Below are 14,213 nucleotides of genomic sequence, written 5' to 3' on the forward strand. Positions count from 1 at the left end.
CTTTGATTTCTAAGAAGGCTGGTATGTCATCTTGTCATTGACACCGAGCACTATCAGGCCCTTCCAAGTGGCTGCTTCTGACCTTCTCTTTCCCTTCTGGGAAGCCAGTCACCTTCTTATAATAGTTGGCGATTAACACTAAGCCCTCCTATGTCAACTGGTCTGGACTGTGCCTTCCAGCCTCATAACAAAAATAGGTTTTGCTAAGAAACAGAAGGTAAATAGCAAACAGACCACTGAATCTGATACCAGGACCGAAGGGAACATCCTTACCTAAATGTCCCTGTAAGGAGCTTTCCCACTTACAAAAACAGTGTGAGATTAGCCAGGAACATCCTATCTGCTTCATCTTGTAGAAGCTGGCTCTTCTTTTTATTCAGTAAAATTTCAGAAAATACACTTTAAACTTTTTTTTTAAAGGAAACATTTAGTGCATCTATTTCTGTAGTTCAGGTTGTTTAGTCTAGAGGAAAGAATAATGGATTTTGAAATGAAAAGGCTTGGTATCAAGTCTACATGCATTCATTTACCATGCATTTACTACCTACCGATCATGTGTCAAGTTCTGTACTGGGTACTTGGTATGGATCAAGGGGAAGAAAACTTATAAAAATAAGTAATTTGTGTCACCTAGAAGGAGAAGTCCACATTCTAGAGGAAGAGGCAGGAACCAGAATACTCTGTACCAAAAAAGAACCTTATGAGGGTACCATGCAAACTCAAAGGAGAATATGGCTACCCATGTTTAGACTGGGGATGAAAGCAGTGAGTTGTTAGAGGATCACAGTTGTCACATCCAAATGAGGTTTTGCATGGTGAATAGGAGTTTACCAGATAGAGAAAAGGAGGAAGGACATTTCAGGCAGAGAAAAGAGCACACAGAAAGGCATATCTTAATATCTCCTAAAAGAGCCCAAATTATTTATTTTTGACTACATTAAAAATTTTAAGTCTCGGGGCGCCTGGGTGGCTCAGATGGTTAAGCGTCTGCCTTTGGCTCAGGTCATGATCTCAGGGTCCTGGGATCAAGTCCCGCATTGGGCTCCTTGCTTGGCGGGGAGCCTGCTTCTACCTCTGCCTGCCACTTCCCCTGCTTGTACTCTCCCTCTCTCTCTCTCTCTGGCAAATAAATAAATAAAATCTTAAAAAAAAAAAAATTTTTAGGTCTCTATGGTTGGAATAGATCTTCAAGATTGAACAACCCCCTTATTTACAAACCAGGTAAGGCAAAAGAAGTAAACATTTGGGAGTATTTTCTTAGCTAATTTCTTTTACTAAGATTCACCCTTCTCTGATTAAAGATGATACATTCTTTGGAAAAGAGTAGAATCACATAATTTTGTTCATGTTCACTTTGATCCTGGATTGTAACATAATATAAAATAGAAGAGAAATGTAATGTATATCCGGGAATGAGACAGTGACACTTGTGAAATTAATGAGATGGAAAATTTCAATGAAAACAAGCCTAGGTCAAATTTCTTATCTCAAATCTTTGGTGGAAATCTCATTGCATGTCCTGCAAATTAATGGTAGCCAGAGATGGCCCTTGGGAGGATGTGTGCATGTGCATTCAGCAATTGCCTACACATGATACTTTTCAAAGTGAGGATAAGATTACAGATAATACCTTCTTCACAAGGTAATGGATCCTAGCACAGGTTATTTTTTAAGTGATCATAAAATATCTGACATACATATATTAGGACTTGAAACCCAGAATAGAAATCCGTAAGCATTTTATTAAACAGGTGCTGAGTTCCATTTTTAAAGTTGGAAATGTAGCTACGGAGGCTAAACACAGAAGACATCTCTGATTTCTTCTGCTGCTCAAAGGCCAAAAGGCAGAGCGTGTTGTAAAGCATCCTGAATTGGAAGACATGGGTTCTAATTTTGACCTTGTGACCTCGACCTTGGGTGAAATATGATGGAATTGAAAGTAGTATCGAGGAGCTAGTCAAAGACAAGGCATCATTACCGCCTTTACTTCAGGTTATTCAAATAGCACCAATCTGCTAATTAAGTCACTGTGATTTGAAAGCCCATTTAAGTCCTGGCTCCCACATTGCTTTGGAATTCCTGTGTCTCAACACTCCACTAGCCAGGCCCAGAATGTGAGTTTATACTGGCAAGATACCAAGGGATGGGTCATTTGTTTATCGGTGTTGCCTGGCACAGGCAAGGGTCATGGAAGGTAGGATGCCAAATATAGGCTTGCACGTTACTCAGCCCCATCTGCCACCTGGGTCACAATCTCCATCACATCACCTGGCATTGCTCCCTGGGGCCGGTCCTGGAGATGGCTGCGTTGTCACTGATGAAGTCGAGGGTCAGGATTGAAACGGGGGACAGCCTGGGGTTCCTGACGATGAGATAGATTGCAAGCTTCACTACGTCAGCTAGGAAGAGGGTGGGTCCCAGACTTTTGGATACCCAGATCCCAGTGAGAGACTACCTGTGTCAATTTCTTCACGAATGATACTGTGAGAACAGTTACACTGGGCATGTGCCATAGTGGGTACTAGGAAAAGTGCTGGATCAGATGCAGGAGGCCAAAGTTCTAGTTCCGTCTCGCCTCCTCAAAGCTGTGTGATCTGGGGAAACCAGCGAAACTCTCTGAACTTCAGGAACCTTTCTCTAAAAGGGGCATAAGAGTCTCATCTGTTTTATATTGCTGGGAGGATTGAAACAGTTCAAGTACATCAAATCACTTTGTAAACCATTGAGTATTCTAAAATGTGAGCTAATCAGATCTGCAATAACTCTGAACTGTCACATTCTCAGTCTGAACTTTTAAAAGATAACCGTGCCGTGCATCTTGGCTCCGTCTTCCTACTGCAGCACTCACTGTTTGTCTGTTGCTTATCAATGATGGAGCTGAAAGGTGATCCCTTAGGGCAGAAGTGGGTGGGGTCTGAGATAAAATGGGCACTGAGTGACTCAGTTTCTTCTTTGTAGAGATCCATTAAAGAATGTGGGAGGGAACCTTAGGCCATGACTTTGAGCAGAGACTATTAGTGATGATGCCATTTTCAGCTCAGTGTTGGTTCATGTGGTCATCCTTTTAGATGCCTGATTCTGCACAGCGAGTTAAATTGTCTACACTGGCTGAGGCCAAGATTTTGTATCATAGGAGCTTGTATCTGGAATGTAAGGGATAGTCATTACCAATCTAATAATGTTATTATTGAAGCTGAAGTGTGTGGGGTCCCTTGGGCCAGGCACTGTGGTTTATCTCATTCTGTCTTCACAGATCTTCAAGGTAGGCACTCTTGCAAAAGTTGCCTTTTGTAACTTTTGGGAAAACGGAGTCCTAGGGAAATTATGTTGCCCATGGTCACATGGCTAGATTAGAATTTAGGTCTCTGACTCCAAAGCTGTGTTCTTATATTAACATTAGCTACTATTTATTGTTTACCATGTGTTGGTTGCTTTGTATGTACTATCTTTAATACAACAGCCCCACAGAGCAAAATTAGTCATCTCCATTTTGCAGATGAGAAAACTGAGACTCAGAGAACTTGAGTGACTTGTCTGAGATCACACAGCTAGTAGCCGCAGAGCTGCAGTCCAGACCCGAGTGAAGCTCGTTCTATATCCCATGTCTCTGCTTACAGTACGCTGGAGAGGGGCTAGGGTCAGCACCTCCATTAACCAAACTTCCCAGTTAATGGGCACTGAGCTCTGATTGGCCCCATTGTCTCTCCATGGGACAGAGAGTACTCATGGGTGGGAGTATCCAGGAACCTGACTTTCATTCAGTAAAATGAAAGCCTCCCTAAGAGTCATTGCTCTTCAGACACGGAGAGCGCTCCGTTGAGGCTGGAGAGTTCCCTTTCACCTTGACTTTAGCTCAGCTGGGAATGGTTGCCCATGTGACTGCAATGTTGTGAAGCCCCTTCAAGGATCCTTCAAGCCCTGAGACAGATGTAGGGATCTGAACAGTGGCTAGAGCCTCACCTTGCTGCCCAGTGACAGTCCCCTCTCAAACACTGTCTCTTCTTTACTCTCTTCATCCCGGTAGAAGAGACGATAGAGCAGAGTGGAACATCACGGGCTTTGGAGAGAACCAGGCCAGGGCTCAAAAAAATGCTCTCTGCTGGACCTTGGGCAAAATGCTCAAAATCTCTGAGCCCAGTGTCCTGTCCTCATGCATGTAAAGACAGATGAGAAGGCTTGTCGTCAAAGGTTGTTTCCAGGTTAGATAAGATCATCGTAATAGCTAAGGCACTAAATATACAAATGTGTAATACATGGCAGGTGTCTAATAATTTTGTTGCTTTCCTTATTACTATTATGATGATGATTATTATTTTGTCGTCATCTTTTAAATCCAATTTCTTAAAACAAGCACATCTTTCCTGGCCTCTTCTCCGTGGCCCTCGTGGCTCAGACTGTGAACCAGCTCTGTTTCTTGGCCTTCGGAACGTGCTGCCCTGAGGTGCAGATGCAGCCAGGCCAAGGAGAGAGCTCCCTCAGGGGGTGGGGATCGGGGTGCCTGGAGCCAGAGATGGCAAGTCAGGCAAAGTCCTAAGCCTGAGCCGCAGGACAGCTGCTTCCTCCACTTGGCAGCCTCCACTTGGCAGCTGACCTGGCTGGCGATGGGGACGTGGAAGGGAAGCAGCCAGCCCGAGCAGAGTCCTCATGGCCCCGGGGAGACCATGCCCTTCAGCTTCCCCGTGTGGGATACTCAAGGTCAGTGGCTTCGTCCTATGCTCCTGAACAGATGAATGAAGCCCCCTATCCAGAGGCCCCTCCGCAAGGCCTGGGAAGCCAAGGTTGCTTATTCCCAGCACAGAAATAAGCCCGAGTGTTGGCACTTGTCCCCTTAAAACTCCGGGTAGACACACCTGCCCACCAAACCCACAGCTGTGACACGCGGGTTCCATTGCACCCTTCCTGAAATTATCTCTGATGTGTGGCCGGATTTTACTTTCAGAAACTCACTTTGTTCTATTTTGGCCCTTAGCACGTGTTTTTAAAGAGCACGTTGCGCCCTGGTTTAGATCCTGGCTCTCCCACTTTCTGGCCACGTGACCCTGAGTAATTACTTTCCTTTCCTTTCATTTCTTCCTCAGAAGAATGACCACTCACGGGACTTTCTGTGATAGTCAAATAAGCGAATATTGTTCCATGCCTGCACAGGGCAGTAAACAGCCCACAAATCGTGCTCAATCCTTTCGCACGATGAGGTCCACACTGAGGCTCAGAAAAGGCTCCCGTGCCCCGTGGTCCTCATGACCATCGCTGCCTCCCCTCCTGCTTTTCTTCACTGCGACAAGTAACTGCAGCTTCTCACACTCGAAGCCGTCACACTTGTCTCTGGCCGTGAAGCCCAGCCCTGGCTACAGTACGCCCAGACATCTGAGCAGCGGGCTTATACCTGGCAGTCTGCCGGCCGCGGGCGTTGTGTTTCCTGTGTGTTATATTCCCTGTCTGTGTTCTTCCTCTTGTAAAGCAAATTAACCATCTTCTAACTCCTGGGCACCTTGTTATCCACTCTGACCTCTGGACTTTCTTCATTACACTTGTGCTTAGCAGGAAATCTGCCTGTGGCCCACCGGGGTTGGCCCTGGGCCTTTTCTCAAAGGCCCCACATATTTGTATGGTTTTATGTGGCTTTACAAAGTACTTCCTATACTTTATCTCCTTGGATGCTGACAAATCCCTTTGGGATAGGTGGCCTTAGTTTAATTTGATTGTGCAGAAAATGGAAACTCAGAGAAGTTAAGTGATATCCAGAGCTGGGTTTTGAACCATCTCAAAGACAGAGGCTATTTTCTTCTATTTCCTTCTTCAGATTCCCAGGATTTCTGAGTCTGTGTTCTTCCAAGATTTTGTCTCCACCTCTTTCAGGAGGATTACGGCTATTTGCCTGCTGAGTGATCATGCTCACACTTTCCTTCTCTTTCTGTCTCTGTCTCTGTATCTCTGTCTGTCTGTCTCCTTCCCCTGCCCCCTGGCCTCCCTCCCCTATCTCTAATGGATGGCCTGTGTGCCTGGGCTGCCGAGCACCTATCTGCCTGGCCAGAGGGAGCACCAGGCCCTGGGGGTAAACTGCCCTCCCTGCCAATAGTCGGGCTCATTTTAATGACCAACTTGTTCAGAATGGAACCAAAGCCAGGTCAGAAGAATCCCTTACATTTTCTGGGTCATACAGCAGTTTTATATAGTTTGTGATGAGTTGGAGGTACCCAGCACTGAGATTTCGGTCCCAAAAGTAAACCGAGGACACAGGCTCTCCCTGTTTCCCCACCCTTCCCTGCCTTAGTGCTGCCTCTCCGCGCCCCACCCACCCCAGCCCAGCCCCAACACAGAAGATGGTCAACACAAGCTCATTCAATTGCACTGAATCGTACTGCAGAGAGGCAAAGTTCCTCAGACCTGTCACCCAACTCCTCCTCCTTGGGGATGTCGCTGGCCCAGCTCAGAGATGGGAACAGAAATTAGAGGTGGCGGCTCTGATCTTTGGGCAGCATCTTCACTTAGACCACTGCTTAAAACCACTTCTCATTCTTCGTCACACTCATGCCTGTCATTCAAATGCTTAACTGAAACCTGGAGGAAACACTGGGAATCACCCCTCCCCCTCCGCAGGGAATTCTCCTCCGATTAAATAGACCTTTTAATGGATTTTTCAGTCTAGCAGTGTCTTTTTGGGGTCCTTTTATGGGTTTTGATTAATTTTAAATTATTAGAAGCAAGCCTGTTGCTGAGCATCCTTGAAATATAAAATCTATTTTAAACCAGCAAATTTCATTGAGTATTTCCCATGTGCAAGGCAGGGTATGGTGAACTGTAGAAATCTGTTATTCGCCCACACCTTTTGAATAGCACAATGCCTTGTATTTTGAGCATTGGAAAGATGGCTTCCGCTATATTGTATCTATAACAACCACTTTGTAACTTTAGAAAAATATCACCGCTTCCATACTGAGCCTCACGGAGCAGACCTGAGGGCCGGAAGTTTTCCTGAGCTCCACGTCCAGTCATTATGTGATAGTTCTAGAACTGGTATCGTGTCTTTTGACTAAGACACTGGGAAACATTCCAACATGGAAATAGTCTTAGGCCAAACATTATCCCTTATTCATTTCCCTGGGAGGTTCCCTTGAGCCCCCAAATGCTAATCCCCGTTTTAGGAGTTTTTTTTTTTTTTAACAACTGCTAAGTCCACACCAGAATTGAGCAGAGCTTGAGCCTCCTCACGCAGAACCAGACTGGACGCTGGCCCATGGGACGTGAAACACACCCTTACTCTAGGGGACCCTTCCAAGTCCCAACCAGCCACCAAGCCAGCCCACCCCCAGCCCAAATGTCTGCTTTGCTCCACATACCTGCCTGTGTGGTCTCTGTCGGCTCAACTGATTATGGGGGCTCTCGTCCTCTTTAAATACATGGAGGCCGTCCCCAGCATTGGCCTGTGGAGGGAAGGGTGGGAGGGAGGCCGAGGGGAGAGGGTGAATGAGACATGAGTAACACAACTGCTATCAGAGGCTGAAAATAGCCTGTGACCAAAGCCCTGAGTTTTGTTCCCCCCACGCCAGCTGTGAGGCCCTTAGAGAACAATATTGCTTGGGTTCTGTTTTAATTGCCAATTGCCTATGGCACTAAGGGATCAATTTGTGGAGTGTAAATTTCTGATCAAGTGGTCGGAACAGCAAAGAAGGATTTTATATCGAAAATCATTTTTCCAGGCTCCTACTCCCCTGACCTTCCTGGAAAACAATGCAAGGTACCTGCAAATGAATCATGAGCCATATCTGGGAGCCCTCTGGAACTCCGAGACACAGGTCACGACACTCGTGAAGAGAACTCAGAGCTAAAAATAAGAGTGATGGGTGTCTGAAATGATACTTAGATAATCTCTTCAAAGAAGCTTGGAGGAAAAAAGGTCAGCTAATCATCAGGGTCCTGGCATTCCATGGTCCGCTATCCTACGAAGAGAAGTTTTCTCTCAAAAGTTTTTTTTTTTTTTTAAAGATTTTATTTATTTATTTGACAGAGAGAGAGATAGCGAGAGAGGGAACACAAGCAGGGAGAGTGGGAGAGGGAGAAGCAGGCCTCCCACTGAGCAGGGAGCCCGATGTGGGACTTGATCCCAGGACTCTGGGATCATGACCCGAGCCGAAAGGCAGACGCCTAACCAACTGAGCCACCCAGGTGCCCCATCAAAAGTTTTGAATTGCTATGTTCATCATCTTTTTCTACTTAAGAATTTAACATGGCAGCGTGTCATATTTATGACAAATCTTGATAAGCTTCTCTGAAACCACGTTTTCTTTGGAGGCCTAATTTCTCTTTGCCTGATATGTACATATTTTTGGCTTTGATCAAGCATCAAGGACACATATGAATTATAGAATTTGATAGGTGACAAGAAGTTCAGATTTAATGGACTAATTCTTTATGTTGTCACTGAGGAAACTGAGGCACCTAACTTGCTCAGGCCAGGTTCCAGGCAGATTGGCAGGTTCCAGATTGAAATTCAGGTCATCCATCTCTCAGGCCAAAGGCACTTTATACCAGCATTGACCTGGATGTTGAGGTTAGGTGTAGGTAGTACCCAACTAAGAGGTGTATGAAATCCAGCCCTTCAGAGCAGCCATATTAGCCCTTCAGTTACATGCCCACAAAGCAGTTGGTTGAGTGATTGAATACTTCACCGTAAAGAAGGTTGGGGTAATTTCGTAAATATGGACACAGCATAACCTCATATGAAATGTCCTTGATCTACATTTACATGCAAAAGTATTCATCACAGAAATGGGGAAAGGGCAAGTACTCTAGAATGTTAAAGTTAGAAGGGACTTTAGAAGTCTTCTAAGATAGCAGCTTGCAAACATTTGTGGTTTTTTTTTTTTTAGAATAATAATACTTTTTTCTATAGATAATCTTAAATGGAACATCAATATATAAAGCAGATAAAAGAGGAAATTCATTGCTTGAAATAAGTAGGTGGTCTTAGAATCCTATTCACATAACCTTTTCCTGAATCCCCTAAGGTAGCTTCTAAAATACTTCTTTGGTGGGGCACCTGGGTGGCTCAGTCAGTTGAACAAATGACTCTTGATTTAGGCTCGGGTCATGATCTTAGCGTCCTGGGATTGAACCCCACGACGGGCTCCCTGTTTAGCGGGTAGTCTGCTTGTTTCCCTCTCCCTCTGCCCTTTCCCCTGCTCGCTCTGTCTCTCTCTCTCTAAAGTGAATAAATAAACCTTTAAAAAATAAATAAATAAAATAAAACAAAATACTTTCTGGGGGATGCCTAGTTGGCTTAGTGAGTAGAGCATGAGACTCTTGATCTTGGGGTTGTGAGATTGAGCCCCACGTTGGGTGTAGAGATTACTTAAAAATAAAATCTAAAATAAATAAATAAATACAAATAAAATACTTCTTTGGGCAAAATTTAAAAGTCACAAGTGTGGCCCACCACTTTCATTTTATAAATACAGATATTAAGGTCCAAAGAAGGGATCTGACTTGTTCAAGGGGAAATGCAATATATATAGTCAAATTATTTCCAGAGCTGGAAAATCTGGGGTTGAGTCTAATGTATATTTTTAAATTACATAAATAACATAGGAATGCATGCTTATTGTGAAAGACTAAACAAGAAGGATGTATTTAAGGTAAAATGTAGAAGTGCTCTCCCACAAGCCTACTCTCTTTCCCAGAGTTAATAACTGACAATATTTTTAGTTTTACCTAATTTGAGTCATCTTTTAAAAGGAGATTTTAGCCCATTTACTTTTATTGGGATTTTGGATATATATGGACTTATCCAACTTCATCTCATTTTATGTTTTATTTTTATAATGTTTCTTCTTTTCTGGCTCTATTCTTTTTTTTCCCATGAGATGAGAAACTTGTAAGAACCTCAGCACACCTTTACTATCACCACCTCGCCCTCTCCCTTCACGTTGGCCTTGTACTTACATACCTGCCCACCACATTCTGTGTGTAAATCATTTGGGATTTTACTTCCAGGTTGTAATTAGTTTTGTTCATTATGCATCAGTACTTGTTTAAACGTAATTATAAATATTACTGCTTTCTTCATTCAACTACTGTTTCTTGCATATTTTCTGTATCTTCCATTTTTAATTCTGTGATTATGTGTATGCTAGAATGCATTCTTGATGAATTCATTGAGGATATCTGTTGTAAATGAAGTAAATTATCACATAATTGAAAAGCCCTTTGTATTAGATTGCTAGAACTGCTTTAACAAATACTGGGTGGCTTTAACAGGCCACTGGGTGGCTTAAACAACAGAAATTTATTTTTTCACAGTTCTGGAGGCTTGAAGTCCAAGATCAAGGTGTCAGCAGGGTTGCTTTCTTCTGAGATCTCTCCCTTTGGGTGGTAGATGGTCATCTTCTCCAGATGTACCCATGGTCGCCCCGCATGTGTGTGTCTGTGTCCCAATCTCCTCTTCTTATAAGGACACCAATCATATTCGACTAGGGCTCACTCATATGATCGCATTTTATGTTTAAAAACTCTACCTTCGAATATAGTCACATGCTGAGGTACTGGAGGTTGGGACTTCAACATAGGAATTTGGAGACACGATTTGTCCCATAACAGTCCTAATTTTACCTTATGCTTGAATGCTAGTTCGGCAATCTCTAGAGTTGTACTGTACAATATAGTAACCCATAGTCACATGTGGCTGTTTACATTGAAATTATTTTTTTAAAGATTTTAAAAAATTTATTCATTTGAGAGAGAGAGAGAGCATGAGTGTTGGTGGGTTGGGGGATGGGAAAGGGGAAAGTGAGAGGGAGAAGCAGACTCCTGCTGAGCAGGGAGCCGGATGTGGGGCTTGATCCCAGGACCCCGGCATCATGACCTGAGCCAAAGGCAGACGTTTAACTGACTGAGCCATCCAGGCACCCCTAAATTGAAATTATTTAAAATGAAATTAGCAGTTGAGTTCCTCAGTCACGGTATCCATATTCCAAGTGCTCAATACCCATATGTGGCTAGTGCCTACACATTGACAGCATAGATATAGCATGTTTCCATCACTGTAGAAGTTCTATTGGATAGCAGTGCTCTAGAGTTTCTTCATCTGAAAAATGAAGCACATTTCTTTTGGATTCTGTGTGAATAGATAATAGTAAGCATGTGCTGGACACATAGCAGGGCACTCACTCAATACTAGCTGAATGTTAACTCAGCAGTAACTGTGTGGTAATATTAGGACTAGAACCCACTGTTCCTGCCCCATTGTTCCCGCAGAACAACTATAAATAAGTAAGCCACTGTGAAACATAGGACATGAAGAAGACCAGGCAAGAGAGTGAGGTGGGACAATGGGGGCAATATTAAACACATGCCTTAAAACACTACTTTTATACCCCAAATCAGAATAAACATTATTCTATTTAATCCTCTCAATAACTTTGTAAAGAAGGTATTATTATACCTATTGTCTGAGTGAGGAATGGAGTAAATGCAGCTCATGAAAGCTCATTGACTCCTCCAAGGCTGCACAGTTGAGTCAACAATGAGTCAATGGCAATGTCAGGACTAGAATCTACTGCTTCCTACTCTTCTTTCCTCTAGAATAACTGAAGGCTGGTAAGTCATGGGAAATACAGATCACTGAGGTGGCAGGGAAATTTAAACCCAGATCTAACTCCAAAACCCTTCTACAATAGTGGTTCCCAAATTTGTTTGATCCCGGTCCCTCAGTAAACAAGTTTGAGCAACACACACACACGTGCGCACACACACTTATAAGTAAATATGTGTATGTGTGCACATGTGTATATTTATTTATAAATTATCAACTGTATTACTGTAATAATATGTGCTTATGAAACATATTCCAAACTACACACTAAAAAACATAATAATAAATGTAATAAAAGTTCTGATTCTTTTTCTCATACTCCAGTATTATTTCGCATGTTCCCTGGCCTGCCTTCCACTTCAGGAGCCCCTGCTCTGAACCATGCCACACAAAGAGAGAATATGCAAGAAATTACAGGCCTGGGTGTCTCCGCTTTCATCTGCTTCATCCAAACTACTTGAAAAGAAACATAATTGGACCATAATGTATTCAATGTCAGCCACATTCTTGGAGTAACTAGGGCTTTTCACTATTTCTATGCACCAGTGGTCTGACATTTGTCATTGGCTCTTATTTCAAAGAGAGAATTAATTTTAAACTACCATTCAAAGTCTGCTCCTGGCCATGTGTCCCATCCATGAAAGGCAAAGAAATGGGCAAAGCAACACTTGAGCTCATCAAAAGGGCTCTTTTTTTCCCAAGGGAGGAAAAAGAAAAACAAATATTATCGTTTTCACTGAAATGTAGTAAGATTTAGTGAAACAAATACTCGATTTACTTGCATCATCCAGGTTTTTTTATTGGTCTTCTTGTTTTTATAGCCATTTGTTACTTGCTGATTATAGTAGTAACTGTTCCCTACATAGTGCTTTTCAGCATAAAAGCACTACCATTCTCTTGGGGGTGATTTCTTTCTTCTCTCTCTCTGTCCCTCTCTCTCTCTCTGTTTCTGTCTCTCTTGCAAGCAGTGGGAGGATTTGGATATTATTATCCCACTTTCCAGATGAAGACCCCAGCTTGAGAGGTTAGGTCACACAGATAGTATAAGGCAAAGTCAGGACCTGAACCAGGTTCTCTACTCTAGAGCCAATATTCCGAGGGCAATTTTAACTAATCTGGTTGGCTCTAAGTAGTTGGAAGAGAGGACACTGAAGGCCTGAGAATCACCGCAGGTCTGAGCACCTCCACAACCCAAGGACCAACTCAGCCTCATCCTGCCCTGAGAGATTAGCAGGGCTTTACATCAGTGGTCCCTCGGGTTCGGTAGATGGTGTTCCTACATTTATTATTCAGCGAGTACAAAGCCAGAGCAGTGCAAGCTCCTGAGGTGGGAATCGCAGGGCCAGCAAATTGACAAATGCGAGAATCAACTCACAGAGGTTCAGAAGCGGATCAATGGGATTGTCTTCTTAGGAGATATTTCCATGGGTTGAGTAGAGTCTATGACTGTTCACCTGTCAACAACAGATATTTAAACAATGCCTTTGAATCCAGCCCTTCTTTTTATCCCTGCTTCTCTTATTGCGCAGGTTCAGATGATCTGCCTAGTTTCAGGAGCCTCCAACCACGTAGATTTCTGCACCTCTTTTCCATCTTTCACACTGTTACCACATCTGATGATGGCACCTTTAGCCTGAAGACTGCCGTTAGCGTCCCGTTACTACGAGATCATGTTAAACAATTTTGACATGGCATTCAAGTTTCTTCATCTTGCCCCAATTAACTTTCCACCTTTTTCTCCCACCACCCCACTTGCCTTTCTCCTATCTTCCAGCCTCTCCAATCTAATCACTGTTCTCCAAAAATAGCCAGCATTCTCATGCCTCTCTGCTTTGCTCATGTTCTGTCCTCTGCCTGGAATGTCCTCCGCCTCCTTAACCTTCCCCCTCTGGGGGGGAATCTTCCTTATCCTTTCATAAGCAGGCCAAATGCTGTCTCTTCAGTGCAGGCTTCCACACCCAGCCCTTTCCAGGTGGCATGTGCCACTTTCCGTGCCGGGTCCCCCAAACACTTCACGCTTCTCATTGCAAGGAACTTTGGCTGGTTGTTCACATGTCCTTTTGGCTCATTAGCTGGTGGACTCCTTAAGGGAACAGAGAGTGTCTTATTTATTTTTGTGTCCTTGGTGTTGCCACCTAGTAGACATTTGAAAATTTTGGGTGGAATTTATTTATATAACTGAATGGTTTTGAGAGATCTCACAAGGGCTAAATTTCTATCAGATCTGGAATAAGCAGCAGAAGAGAAAGCACAAATTCAGCAAGAAGAAATTACTTATTTCCACTTATGTCCACTCCATCTAAAATTTAAAAATAAGGATTGGAGGCATTTTTAGAATAGTTGGAAGCTTTTTATTGCCTTCCCCAAAATGTTCATGCTGTGCCTAAAGTGGAAATAGCAACGGGTTTGAATGGATAGATGCGGGTTTCTTTCTAGTCTCAGCCCTGCTATTGACCGCCGTGTGTCTTTTGACAGCTCAGTTCCCCTTTCTGATTTATCTGTACAATGCTCATGCTGAACAAAATGACTTTCAAGCTATCTTCTAATTCTAAAATTTGATGATTCTTATTTTCTAGTTAGGAAAACCAAGTCTTTATTTCCCTTTGAGTGTGATGGTCCCCTAGCA

The 14,213-nt window shown here is 43.3% G+C and overlaps 1 protein-coding gene across 1 annotated transcript in view; it reads left to right on the forward strand.

Moving 5' to 3' along the window:
- Positions 1-14,213, forward strand: part of ZDHHC13 (zinc finger DHHC-type palmitoyltransferase 13) — a 116,046-nt gene that overhangs the window by 65,138 nt on the left and 36,695 nt on the right. The gene's annotated exons all lie outside the window — the stretch shown is intronic.

The sequence above is a fragment of the Phoca vitulina genome, unplaced genomic scaffold (genome assembly GCF_004348235.1).
Source record: "Phoca vitulina isolate PV1807 unplaced genomic scaffold, GSC_HSeal_1.0 scaffold16, whole genome shotgun sequence".
NCBI lineage: Eukaryota > Metazoa > Chordata > Mammalia > Carnivora > Phocidae > Phoca > Phoca vitulina.